This window comes from Sphaerodactylus townsendi, linkage group LG10, assembly GCF_021028975.2.
Source record: "Sphaerodactylus townsendi isolate TG3544 linkage group LG10, MPM_Stown_v2.3, whole genome shotgun sequence".
In the NCBI taxonomy this organism is placed as follows: Eukaryota; Metazoa; Chordata; class Lepidosauria; order Squamata; family Sphaerodactylidae; genus Sphaerodactylus; species Sphaerodactylus townsendi.
The window spans coordinates 29,857,356-29,870,364 of NC_059434.1; positions in this window are offsets into that span (position 1 = coordinate 29,857,356).

Consider the following 13,009-nt stretch of genomic DNA (forward strand, 5'->3'; position numbering starts at 1 on the left):
TGCATCTTTTCTGACATAAGTGACTCCCTTGACCAAGTTGTTGAACTGGATTGACTATCTGTTAGCCCATCCCCTTCTTCCTCCATTATAAAATTTATCCCCTGGAACATAGCCAGGTGGCACAATAAGATCACTGATGTCAACTTTTATAATTATTTGTCCAGTTTTAACATCATATTTCTGCAGGAAACTTGGTCCCCCACCCCAATCTATTTATCAAGGTTTACTTACTCCCTGTCTTCAAATCATATATGAAAGGGCGGCATAAATCCAGCTTTGCTATCTTGATAGCTGTGTATCTTGGTGCTGTTGTCAGAGAACTTATCCCATATGAGCATTGAGCTCAGGCACTGTTTCTTACTGGCATTACACCCACGTTCCTAATGGTTAATCTTTACTTCCCTCCACGTTTACAGACTTCAAAAGGGGTCCTATTGTGGTTCGATCTTCACAACTACCTTTCTGACCTTTGTCAGACTCATCAGCCTGACATGGTGATTCTAGCTAGTGACTTTAATGATAGAATAGGCAAGGATTAGTATTATTTTCAGTCTTCAACGGGCTTAGATCTTGAGCTTTTACCATGGCATTTTGCTTTACCCAGGTAATCTAAAGACACTTCCTTTAACTCTGCGGGTGCAAACCTTGTTAAATTTAGTTTTCAATCCAATTTAGTTATTTTAAATAGCCTGACCCAGTTTAAATCTTCAAGTGACTACACGCATATCTTACCTCGTGGCAATAATGTCCTAGATTATGTCCTACTTTCCCAGCCTTTCCTAGACATTATTCAGTCCTTAACAATCTCACCCCAAGTTTCAAGTGACCACGTGAACCTTGTGGTTCAGTTGACTTTATGTCCATCAAGAGCTGTGACTTCATCCTGAGCCCATTTCATACTGCACAAAAACAGGTGGAATGAGCATTCTAGACAGGCCACTGACTCTTCTTCATAGTCCTTTACTGATGCAATGCTGATCTTCTCTGATGTTGTCTACATCCCCGCATTGCCAAATTTGAGAATCTGACCCAATCATTGGTTAGGGCCTTTGCAACCACAGTCAAAGTTTATGCTTCCTCTAAGGCAGCATCAGATCTTAATTTCACTGTGGAATGCAAGGCAATTAAAAAACTTATGAGAAAGCTCTTTTCTGTCTATAGGCAGCAGGGTGCTGCTAACTTACTCAAGGAATATTTTACATGCAAGAGTCACCTATCTCTTCTACGTGAAAATCTTCATAGGCAAATTAGTATTAAGTGGAGCTCTGTCATTCAAGCTGTCCAATCTAATGACTCCAGAGGCTTTTGGCGCCCAGTCACTAACGGAATGCATACATCTGTTCCTCCTATCTCCAACATTGATTCTCAAACTTGGCATAAGCACTTCTGTGACCTGTTTGGTAATGTGACAGACACCACCAATAGGGATGTTTTTCCTTTTACTGGGGATGTTCCCTGCTGACCTCCAGTCACTGAAGATGAAATAAGGTTATTAATTAATGACCTTAAATCCAACAAGGCATCTGATCCCGATGGCATCCCAGCCGAAATCTACAAATCATTCGTTGACTGGTGGTCTCCCCTATTAGACGCCCTATTCACCATGATGAATAACTCGGGTCAGGTCCCTTCCTCCTGGACAAATGTCACCATTATCCCCTTGTTCAAAAAAAGGTGATCACAATCTGCCAGTTAACTATAGACCAATCAGCCTTCTGGCGATTTCTGGCAAATTTCTGCTAAATCACCCTCTTTCCTGGATCTCTGTGGAAAAGATCATTGGCATTGAACAGATTGGCTTTATGAAAGGAAAGTTCACTCTAGATCATTGCCTGATTCTGAGTATGCTTATCTGAAAATATGTGTAAATCTAGTCTTTACACAGCCTTCATAGACCTAAAAGGGGCATTTGATTCCATCAACTGGGGCCTCTTGTGGTCTAAACTGATGAATCTTGGAATGAACCCCAAGCTCCTTATGTTAATAATGTCTCTGCATAAAAACCTCACCTGTCAAATTAGAATTAATCCTTTAGGCCACTTAACCCCAGCATCATTGTCTCCCAGGGAATCAAGCACGATTGTGTGTTAGCCCCTGTTCAATCTCTTCCTGAATGATCTTGCCCCAACCTTGAATAGCATAAATTCTCATTGTTCTTATCTGGATAATGTTCTGGTCTCAATCCTTCTATATGCCAACAGTGCAGTTCTACTGTCCAGCTCAAGGATCAGCCTCAAGAATGCATTCCTCAAATGAACCACAACTACTGCGTATCTAATCAGCTTTCAATCAATCCATCAAAATCCAAGGCCATGGTTTTTTTCAAACACTCATAGTACTATTGATCTGGTCTATTCAGTGCTCAGTTATTGAGCAAGTCAGATCCTTCAAATACCTAGGGGTTGTTTTCCAACATAAGTCTGGCTGGGCTAGATATAAGGCCCTGAAGGGTAGTAAATGTGCCTCTGCTGCTGTTCTGAAATGTTTTACCCCCAATGGAGGCAGATTCATCCTGGCGGCCCTGAAAGTATTTAACACTAAAGTGGTTCAACATCTAATATATGGGGTTCCTATATGGATCCACGCATGGAAATCCAAGCTTGAACAGCTGCAGTCTAGCTTCCTATATAAAATCTTTGGACTTCCACACTGTGTTCCCTATGCATTCCTTTGCCTTGAGGCAAGACAGCACCTCCTGGAAACCAGGTCGTGGGTCACCACTTTCAAATTTTGTTTCCATTCTGACTTGCACAGCTCCAGACCTCTGACTGGTGGTTACTAATCAAGACTAAGATCTCCTCACTGGGCCTTGCCTGGGACTGCCTGCTCATGCTCACTTCCAACGAGGTTTATCACCAAACACAATAGCAGGTCTCAAGGCTCAAGAATGACCTCAACATTGCCATACTTTAGGATTCAGTATGATATTTCCATGTTTAAAAGTTACAACTGATAATCTGATGTGAGTTTAGTTTTACCCTGGAGTGGATAGACATCTGGGAGGGGAAAAATAGGAATGGTAACATTTGTTGATGTCTCAGTTTGCTGCGAAGCACGATTGAAAACCAGGCCATTTTATTCAGCTTTCCTTTAGCTTGAATTGAATTGAATTTGTGCTTAAATTTTTCATTTCATCTCCTCCAGGGAAACTCTTTGTGTCTTCAGAGACAGAGTTCCAGGTTTTCTTGATTCTTCCTTCCCGCCATCAGACCAGGAAATGTTCATATTTTATTATCTTCTTCATTATAAGCTTTGATTGCACTGTGCTGAGATTTGCTTTGCTCTTCAATAAAACTATCTTTTCTAAGCTACAACTCCCAAATCATTTCTAAAATAACTAAATCATGCAACTAAAATGCACGTTGCTTGCTTATTGGAAGTGGATAGCATGGATACTGCCAATTATTCATGCAAATATGAATCCACCTGAGGACAATCTCATGAAGGAGAAAATGACTAACTAGTGATCAAATCAGCAGAACTCAATTAAGTCTTTTTTTTTCCCTTTGTTCATTTGAGAATTGTAGACCACTTGATAATACCGGGAATAGCTTATCTTTCTGTCCTTGAAATGACTAAAGGCACTGAGAGTTTCCCTAGTGGTGGTTGCCACTGAGACTCAATTTCCACCAGTCAGAGTTTCCACTGTTTGAGATAAGGTTGGGAAATCCGGACCCAACCTTATCACACTCTTTATTTGTGTATTATCCTCTGTTCCTGGCAAACACCGTCTGGTCCTGTTCTGGTCAAGGCTGCAGCAGCATGCAAAAGTGTTCTCCCCTGAGCAGGAGGACATTGCCTCATAACGGGTGATTCCCACCAGCTTCCCAGAGCAGCAGGAAGTAAAATTTCAGCTTCCTGTCTCTGGTGAGATGCCCCTCCTTCTCTCAGTTTCTTTCCTATCCCTGAGGGAGAAGCAGCCCTGTTGACTCTTTCCTGCCTGATCTTCATTTCTCTTTCTATCCACTTCCCCTTCTTTCTTTATCTATTTTATCTTCAGCTGGCACCCTCCCCCACCCTCCACCTCACTACCCATGACAAATTTGTAACAGCCAAGGGTAACTCTGCCCCACCCCTTCCCCAGGATAGACCCAAATATCTTGCAGCTACTGGAGGCCTTTAGGGCTACCATGAGGGATGATGTAGTCTCCCTCCTGCAAAAAAGGGGGTGGTGTTAGGCACAAGTCCAGAACCTCCCATTCTGTCCCCTAGCTGACCAAGGCAGCCAAGAAAAGAGCCAAATTAAGCCCCCTAAGGCTAGATACCTCCCGTTCTGATAGTGATTCAGACTCAAAGTAAGAAGGGGAGTTCCTGTCTCAGGATGAGATGGAGGAAGATATCCAGGTGGCAGAACAGTCTCTCGGGTTCTTCAAACCAGAGGAATTCCAGTATGTGTTAAGCAAGTTGCTTGCTGCCCTCAACCTAAAATCCTCCACCAGTGAGGCTGAAGTTGCAAACAATCCAGACTTAAAGTCAACCCAGACCTAAAGTCAACTCAATCAGGAATTCTTCCCCCAGGTTACGCTAAAAGAGGTTTTTTCCTTTTCCCAAATTTTTTGAAACACAAGTTAAGGTGGAATGAACCAAACCCACAAACAACAGGCAGGTGCCAGGGTTCCTAAAGAAAATGTATGGGGCCCCAGCATATACCAATCACCTGAAGTGTTTAGGAAGAGATTTTCACATTAGACAAACTAGTATGTAGCCCCTTGTACCTGCAAAAGACTGTACAGTATACTCTCCGAGAGCCATTGTGGTTTACTGGTTAAGAAGAGTGGACTCTAATCTGGAAACCCGAGTTTGATTCCCCACTCCTCCACATGAGTGGCAGACTCTTATATGTTGAACTGGATTTGTTTCCCCTGTCTTACACATAAAGCCTGCTGGGTGACTTTGGGTTAGTCACAGTTCTCTCTGAACTCTCTCAGCCCTACCTACCTCGCAAGGTGTCTGTTGGGGGAGAGGAGAGGGATCAGTTTGTAAGCCACTTTGAGACTCCTTACTAAACAGAAAGATGGGGTATAAATCCAAAAACTCTCTTCTCTTCTTTTCCATTATTGACCATGGTCTGTTTTTCAGTCATTGCTCTGCAATTTGCATGAGTATGTTATTTTAATTTATTACATTCAATTATACCTCTCCTTTCTCCCCAGTAGGGACCCTGTTACCTGAACTGGACCCAGAGAGGGAGAAACTAGCATGTTCCACAGTTTCCATTCAGATAAACAAGATATCTTTTGCCCTTCTATACGGAGGTTTTATTCCTGCATAATATTGCCAAGGAACAAAACAATAAAGACCAACCAATTCAAGCTAAGTTAAACGTTTATTTACTAGCACGCAGACATATAATTAGAGGTAGACTAAAATTCCCTCTAATCATTAAGGCCATTAATACAACTACTCAGGTAAAACCCAGAATAAAAGAAACCCTTTCCCTCCCAATAAAAACCCACAAAAAACTGAGAATGGGGAAAAGGAATTGGGGGGGAAATACAAGGATAGAAAGAGCCCAATACCACCTGATCTGAGGTGAGTGAGAAACTGAGAATCACAGAGACTCCATGCAGCAGAAGTCCAGTGGGGACAGAGAGGAACCAACAAAGCAATTTGTGTGGGTATCCACACAATGAGTGAGTAAACCTGGCACACTTTTTATGAACCTGGACTAGTCCTTTTATGGGAGAAAAGTACATAGTTTAGCATGGGGTGCTTTGTTCACTCCTGCCATCAGTTTATAGCATCACTGAGGAAATGTGAAACTTCATGCCTCTTCTACATTGAAAGTGTGACATTCTGAAGATTCTGGTCTTCTGAGGTTTCACATTTGCATTTGTAATGAAAGGACAAGCAGAGAGCATTCGTGAGCTTTCTTGGGAATATCAGTCGTTCAGCTAATCATGTTGGGATATTTGGGTGGATGATACAGAGCCAGATCCACCCAGGATGGGTCACCAAGAGAACATTTTCAACCCCTCACCCCAGTGGCAGAGCTACAAGGGGCAGGGGTGCGCTGTGCACCAGGCACATGCCTGGGAGTGGAAAATTGCCCCAGGCTCCTTCCCTTCCCCCCACCCCCAGCACCCCCCTCACGGCACCCCCCACCTCCCTTCCCACATTTACCTTAGTTCCTTTCCTTTTCATAGAACTTTTTCAGGTTGGAAAAAAAGGCCTGTTCACAGTACAGGCTAAAAACGGCCTGAGGAATTACAGTTCCCAGGAGACCTTGGGGCTCACAAGGTCTCCTGGGAAGTATAGCTCCCATCAGGCCGTTTTTAAGCCTGAACTGTGAGTAGACAACGAAAAAAAGTTCTAGGAGAAAGGGAGGCTACTGAAGGAAAGACCCTGCTTGGGGGGGAGGCATCGGAGCAGAAAATATTGACTGCACACTGGGTGCAGTTTGGCCCAGCTACGCCTCTGCCTCATCCCGCCCCTGGGATTCAAACCTGGATTCACCAAATACTAGTTTGACACTCTTAACCATTACACCCCACTCAGGTGTTGTTGGCTGGAGAATCTGCAAAAGTGGGTTGCAATGATTCTTGCTGTAGAAAAGTTAAAGTTTCAAGCATAGCTTATGACTGGGGCATTACTTTGCTTTTGATACCATAACTGCAGAGAGATCTATAGGTGTCGAAAAGGCCTGCATCAACTAAAGCTGAGCTTGGCAGGTTTGCGATTTCAAAGTAAGTCTGTTTTGCAGCTATTTTGGCACCATGTTGAGAAATGACCGACTTTGAGTAATCTTCCTGTTAATCTGTACGCTTGCTCATGAGCTGGCAAAGAATGTGGGGAGCAAAGACTGAAGCTGAGCCAGAGGGATGGGAAATGCTCCTGTTCTTCTGAATAATGCACTTTTAATTTTGCTGGGGTGCTTTGTTCACTCCTGCGATCAGTTTATACCATAACAGAAGGAATGTGACACTTTGTGCCCCTTCTACATTGATGGTGCGACATTCTGAAAGTTTTGGTCCTCTGGTCTTTCACATTTGCATTTGTAATGAAAAGGAAGAGCAGCGAGCCATTGTAAGCTTTCTTCAGAATATCAGACCTTCAGCTAATCATGTTGGGATACTTGCGCAGTAGGACAATATTTAAGCCGCTCTCATTATGTTCAGGGCACAATGAAGCCTCCATGAAACGGGAGCAGTTCTCCAGATTAGAGTCTTAACCATTACACCATGCTGTTTCTCAGGCAAAATTCTGCTTCTTGCTGAGTCAGTTCCTAATAGGATTTCAGGGTTTCTCACCTCTCTGTAGAAACCTCAGCGATCAGAAGTTCAAGGTATTCTGAGTCATGGAGATTTGGTAGCAAACTTCACCTTACTGTAGAAAATGTTGCAGTCATTGAATACATGACAAATATTGCACTAACTTTGTTTGTCTGATCAACTTTGACCGCATTTCTACACTGAGATGTGGAGACCACTGCAGCGTAGTTCCTTCTCATGACAATCAGACTATGTGAGAAACCCTACCTGAAGATCTGGATGTGTGGGCTCCCCTTGCTATACCACGTGACCCAGGCCTCTGTGCATTATCCAAAAGATGCGGGAAATAGCCATATCACGATCATACATTGGCTTGGCTTTTTTCTATATGTATACGAGCATTGTTGTGAACTTACTAAAATGCATAGCATTTTCAAATCCTGTCCAACATGGGACAGCATTTTGGCAAAGAAGGGAATTAAATCTAGGTACCTTCATTTACCCTGCTTTAGTGCTTCCCATTCTAAACACATTTTCTTGTCCTGTGTTGGAAGGATTACACTGCCCAATGGCACTGAAAGGTAGGAGTGTACAAAAAAAGAGTCAGAGTTGAATCTAGGTTATTTTAAACATTCAGGATACAACCTGCCCTGATTTGGATAGCCCAGATTAGCCTGATCTCATCAGATCTTGAAAGCTAAGCAAGGTTGGCCCCAGTGAATATTTGTATAGAAGACCTCTAAGGAAGTCCAGGATTTCTATACAGAGGCAGGCAAAGGCAAAACATCTCTGAACATCTCTTGCCTTGAAAACCATACAGGGTTGCCTTAAGTCAGCCATGATTTGACAGCAAAAAAAAATGTAGCTTGTTCTGGATTCTTTTGTAGCTGGATCAGGAAATGGGGTTTCAGTTGGAGTGAAATTCTCAGCGATTGCCGGATAATCTCCCTCCCAAGGCAGACAGGAGAAGGCATTCCATAGCCTTGTAGAGGAATAGATGTGTGACTTATCGTAAGTGTGGTTTGTCTGGAAGAGGTTCCTTTGCATTATTATTGGCTGTTTGTTCTGTGTTGCTAAAATATTTTTGCACTTTTCCTGGGATCCTTGAATCCAGAAGCAAAGAGAGAATGAATCCCAACTCATCCCTGACCATAACTCAGCATTATAGTTCATGTACTCAAATGTTGACTGACACATGAGAATGTAGAAAACATCTTGATCTTAAGATCCTGTCGTGCCAGTCTTTGACATTAGATGCTGGCAGGTTCACTATTTGATTGCTGTGGGTGTTACTTCATTCTGGGAAGAAGAACAAATAATGGACAGCAATCTTGTTTACAAAAATAGGCTCCAGCAGGGTCCAAATGTCACTCAAAAGCCATGCAAGAAGCACAGTTCTCTTTGTCGGCAAGAATATCTTAACACCTGCCCCTGGGAAATTTGCTGTTTATCCTTGGGCAGGGGAGGTAATTTTTGTACCATCTGCCTGATGAAGTGCTGTGTGTAGTCATCCCCGCTTAGGAATTATGCAGCTAGAGGAAGAGGCCCGAGAGGCAGCCGGAGTTTCATCTGGTGGAGATAAGCCAGCAGGCCGGAGGTCGATGTTCATGAGTCTCCCATGCCTGGTTCCATAGCACCTTTTATTATGATTCTCATACTTAAGAGGCGTGTAGAAGGCCGGAGCAGGAGAGTCAGGGAAGATCATCATGTGATGCATGATCTCACCTGGCTGCTACGTCACGGAGGGCGTAAGCGTCTGGGCCTAATCCTGCCTGGGGGCAAGACCATTGTCCTTGTCCAGAGGCATGGCAGTGACTAGACCAGATAGTTCATGACCTGTGACTCATAGGGGATGAGAGTGGGGAGTGCGGTCACGACCAGAAGCCGTAGGAAGCGCTGGTGTGGATACTACTACCCGGTGCTGCTGGGTCAGCAGTGCATTATACATCTCCTCCTTTTTTTACATTTTTTTAAGAAGGAAGGCCGAAATGCTAGGGAAATTTAAAGGGGCCTTGTCCCCTCCGCCCGTTTGGTCAAGCTGACGAGCTGCTTGTGTAACATTAGAACTTGGTTTGAGGTAGGGGAAATTGAGGGGCTTCTTACACACGTTACAGGCAATATTAGATACACATTGAATAAAACAAGAGATCCGTGACGAGACATACAATCAAACCAATGCAAGAGCTGTACAGTAGCACTTAACCATCCCGGTAGCCAGCCCCAGAGGACTGACCACCAATGGGGCAACCGATATAGCTGGGTGGATACAACTTCTTGCAACTCCGCGCCAGAATCCAACTGGGAAGGTGTATCAGAGATTGAAGCAACACATGTTATATACATTTTCACAACCTTGGTGATGCAGTAGCCAACGAAGTAATCAATAGCGGCCGCGATTATCTAGAGTAAGCAGCGAAGTTCCTGCTGCTGAGGAGGCCAGGGGCATCCGGTGGTGAATTGATGAACCGCTTAGGGAGCACAGGCCAGCAGAGCCAATAGTCTTAAGCGTTGCGGGAGAGTCAGGGACTCCACCAGGAAACTCTTGAGGGAGACAAATTCCGCCTTGGAGGGCATGTCGCTCCAACAGCGGGATTCAAGGGGAGAGGAGGAAGCGGCTTGGCTTGGAGTTCCGTGGAGCAGGTGGAGCGAGGGGTAGGAACGATAGTGGCGAGTCCCGGCAGGCAGGATAGGCAGGGCGCTCAACAAATAGCAAATAGTGTAATTTCTAAATTCCAAGGCATGCAACAATTTCAACAGTCGGGTTGGGTGCAGTATTCCCAACCATCATATACATAGAAGAATAATGAACATTGATAAACAATACATAGTGGTGCAGAGTTGGGAGGCAGCCCTTGGCTGCATAATTGTTCAAAGGTGTGGCTCTTGTTTGACCACCAAAGCTGGAACAATGGCGTTAGAGAGTCCATGGATTTCTCAGGGTGTAGGAGGCTACACAGTAGTCTTTAGCATTGCTGTCCAGTGACTCTCCGCGAGCAGGCTGAAGAGAGCATGTTCAACAGCATCATTCCGAAACAAGAAAACAGCGGAGAGTTCCAAGGTTAATCTATCAGGAATGTCCTGGCTGCAACTCAAGCTTCAGCCAGAGGCTGACGAAAGAGGAGAGAATAGCGATTGTAGATGAGGCAACCGCAGCGGCATCAACCTCCTGAGCCACAGCTGGCCCCAGGCTGCAGTTCCCGGGGGTGGGCACAGGCTCAGTCCTTGTGTGGAAGAATAGGTGTGTGCTTGCCAGAGGAGGATCCCTCCTGTCTGTTGGGCTGGGGGTGTCGTGCCCTCTCAATAGACCAGCTTTCCTTGTCAGGGATTGAGTTGGCCCCATCGAGTTGAAAATCTGTTATTGGGAGAGAAAAAAGACAAGCGGCTTTTCCCGGGGGTTCAATAAGCTAGCTGAGTTGGTTAGAGAGAATAGTACTTTGGATATGATCTGCTGGATGAGACCTTGATTGGAATTAGATAGATGGGGAACCTCCCTTTTCTTCGTTTGTTTTGGCCAAAGCTTTCCTTGGGTGCAGTTGGCCCATTCCGACCAGCGATCACTTGCAACATTCAAAGGTGTTAAGAGACACAAAGGCAGAAGAATACCCGAAGGCTTAGGAGAAGGAGAGTCACATCCAGGTGGGATGTTTTGTTTGCAAAAACAATCCCAATCACCGTCTAAGAAGTGTGGGTTTTGCAAACCATGCAAACAATTCACAATTATAGTCATACTCGTAATATAGCAATCCATAGGAAAGATTTAATATGCAAAGAAAACAGTTCTGGGCTTGAGGTTTGATCACAGGAGACAAATTGAGAGGGTTTGCAAAAAACCCTTTATCCAGATCCTAGATCTAGAGGTGGAGATGCGTCAGCCCATTAGAAAGAGAGGAGGGTGTGCAGAAGGCAGAAAGGGTTTGGAAGTCAGCTCACCTTCCTCCTGTAAAGGGGACTTTGGCGATTTGATTTCCTTCCTACCACCTTCTGGCCCGGGGAGCTGTGTAAGATAGAGTGTGGCTGAGAGACCCCCTTGGCTGTGACTAGTAGGGCGCTCAGCAGAAGAATGGGAACATGAAAATGATTTTGGCTTCATATGTAAACTTATGCGCCAATGTGGCAGTGTAGGCTCAGATGGACTGAAGAGAAAAGGTTCTCAAGGAAGGTTTGAAGAGAAAGAGTTTGAGGGTTTAAACTAAGATGGAGGTGAAAGCAGTCCCATCTGGCCTCCTAGGGGCATGCAGTCCTGTTTAAGGTTGATGCTGTAATGGGTGAAGCCTTTCAAGGCATTGGCACACATAATCAAAGGAGGAGACTTTAGTGAAGCATAAGAGCATAGCTTAGAAGCAATGGACAAATCCCTCTGATGAGAAAATTTTAGGGGTCTCTTGAGAAGGGGTAAGACATACAGAGCATATATAGGCATACAGGCATAAAGTAATAGGGAGGATTACAACTCTGATTTGAGATCTTGCTCTCTGGATCTTGCAGCGGTTCCTTTGCAGGCTCGCGATCCTGCTCTCTCCTGAGGAGTACTGATGATTTGCTGCCACTGGGAGCTTTGAGCTTAGGAGCTTTGCACAGGCTCAGAGGCTCTGAATCTGATTTGATCACTTACAGCTGCCTTGGAGTTCAGTGATTGTATGGACTCTGCAGAGATTTTTGAAATCGTGCCTCTGTGGCACTAGGAGAGCATGGTGACTTTGGAAATAGAAGGGGCTAGCAGAGCAGGAAGTATAGGCATTAGAGGCTGACGAGATTTAGATTAGCTGAACTTAGATTAGACTTCGGTGAGAGCATAGAGGCAGGGTGTTCAGATGAACTTGGCAGTTTCTGCTTGGGATGTTTGTCCATACCTGGATGTGGATGGCTCCCCTGGTGCATGGAGTCGATGACCCCTGGGATGATGAACAACCCCTGTTCAGCGGCCGAGAGCTTTTAGCTTGAACCAGCCTAATGGTCTCCGTGGGGATGGGATCACTATACTGAGCTGGAGCAGCCCGAAGATCTCCAAGTGGGGGGGAGCTCCGGGGGGGGGTTTGAGGTCTTGGGCCTTGGTTCCGGGCAGGGAGAATGCCGGTGCGAACTAGCTTCCCAGCAGGCTTTAGGAGCACCGGTCTTGGAGCCTCCCTGGGGTCTTAAGCCCTCTGGGGAGACCCCCCCTCCGTTCGAGCTGTAGGCCCCCGCCCGAGCAGTCTACAGTCCTTACGGAGGTGTCCACAGCTTGTTGCAAAATTTGAAACACTCGTCTCGGGGCTGTCTCAGAGACAGCCGGAGAGGGAGCTGCAGCTAGAGAGCTGGCGTGATGGGCGAAACCGATGTCCTGGCAAGCTTTGAGCATGTCGGCCAGTTCAGGAGTTCCTACCTAAGCCTGTGACTGCTTTTCAGGCACTCAGCCAGGCGTTCTCTTTGGCCCGAAGCCGCTTAAGGAGTTAGCCCTGGAGCCTCCTGCGTTGTCAACCTGCCTTTTGAGAGCTTCCTGGAGCCTGTTCACAAACTTCGGCATAGGGCTCTTGGGGTTTTGCCCGGATGGTGGAAATAGGTTGGCTGGCGGCATTGGGAACCTTGATAAGCAAGCACTCAGGCGACCGTTAAGAGGGTGGCCTCAAGGCAGGACAATCTGATCGTGGGGTTGGTGAAGGCATGAAGCCGTAAAGCTGCTTGTGGCGGTTAGAAGCCGCCAGTGTACCCTGTTGAAGCACTGCTGGCGGAACTCGCTTTCCCAGATCACAAATTGTGCAGGGCTCAGGAGCATCGCGGAAGGTGGTCTTCCAGTCGTCCAGAACCATTAAGTGAGTTCCTGC